The sequence below is a fragment of the Manacus vitellinus genome, unplaced genomic scaffold (genome assembly GCF_001715985.3).
Source record: "Manacus vitellinus isolate BGI_N305 unplaced genomic scaffold, ASM171598v3 scaffold_169_pilon, whole genome shotgun sequence".
NCBI lineage: Eukaryota > Metazoa > Chordata > Aves > Passeriformes > Pipridae > Manacus > Manacus vitellinus.
In genome coordinates this window covers 64,621-65,927 of record NW_021939188.1, presented here as the reverse complement: position 1 = coordinate 65,927, position 1,307 = coordinate 64,621, and positions in this window count along the sequence as shown.

Genomic DNA, 1,307 nt, shown 5'->3' with positions numbered 1-1,307 from the left:
CTGGAGAAGGAACTGTGGGGAGGTGTGGCTTCCTTTCCCAGGTAGGAAAGGTGTCCAGCAGAAGGAGGGCAGCACATCCCAAAAAGAGCAGAGCTGTTTATCTGCAGCCAGGGAACAACCAGGACAAGGGGGAACAAAACCTGTGGCTGAGCTCTGAACGTGAGGGTGGGAGGGACGGAGGGAGAAAAGGCTGTGATTGCTCCAGCTTTGCAGCAGGAAGGCTGAAATCCCCGGGGTGTTTCCCTGTGTTCTCCCTGCAGAAGCCTCACGACCCTCAGACCATCGAGAAGATCCTGCAGTTCCTGGAGTGGGACGGGGACGGGGACATCGACTTCAACGAGTTCCTCCTGCTGGTGTTCAGAGTGGCCAAGTGCTGCTACTGGCACCTGCCCAGGGCGCCGTACCTGGTGCAGAGAACAAAGCTCAGCCGAGAGCCCGAGCTCAGGAGCAGGGGGAGCCGCCGGCAGCTCCAGGAGGAGGAGGAGGAGCAAACCCGGGAGAGGAACCGTCCCCGAGAGCCCGAGCTGCAGAGACACACCAGGGTCAGCGAGCTGGAAACGTCAGAGGAGACGAGGAGGGACACAAAGAGCAGGGACGGCGCCGAGCTAAGCAGAGAGCCGGGGGAGCCCATCCCTCAGGAACACGGGGGACGGAGCCGGGAGCCACGCCAGGGGTGGAGGAGGCGGCAGCCACCGGAGCCGGACAGACGGGGAGAGGGACAACTGCGGCGTGGCAGAGCCCAGGAGCGTGAGCTGGGGGTGCTGGTGGCAGAGAGGGAAGAGCGAGAGGGCTCCCGGAGGGAGGAGGTGGCCGACGTGCGGATCCGCAGCCGGAGCTCGGAGCCTCGGCCACGGGAGCCAGAAGGACCAGCCTGTGATGAAAGAAACCAGAGGCCACGGGGGGCAGATGGAGGAAGTGACAACCAGCCACGCAGACCTGGATTGCTGAGGGAAGAGAGGAGCCGCCACCACCAGCAGGAGCTGGAACAAAGGGCCCTGGAACGGGGCAGCCGCCGGGAAGGTGGCGAGTGCCGGGGCTCGAGGCTCCCACACCAGTCACACCTGGAGGAGCCACTGGAACTCGACCTCGGGGGCTGTGACAGGGCTGAGCCACAGGAACGTGTCCGTGGAGAGAGAACAAACTGGGAACGGGAGGTGGAGTATGCAGAGAGGGACAGAGAGATCCGGGAGGATCAGGAGTGGGAAGAACGAGGTGATCCGAGAAGAAGAAGAAGACTGAGGGAGAGGAGGGTTGACCTTCAAGGGGAGCTGGAGGTGGAGGTCTCTGAGCGCCGCAGCCGCCAGACA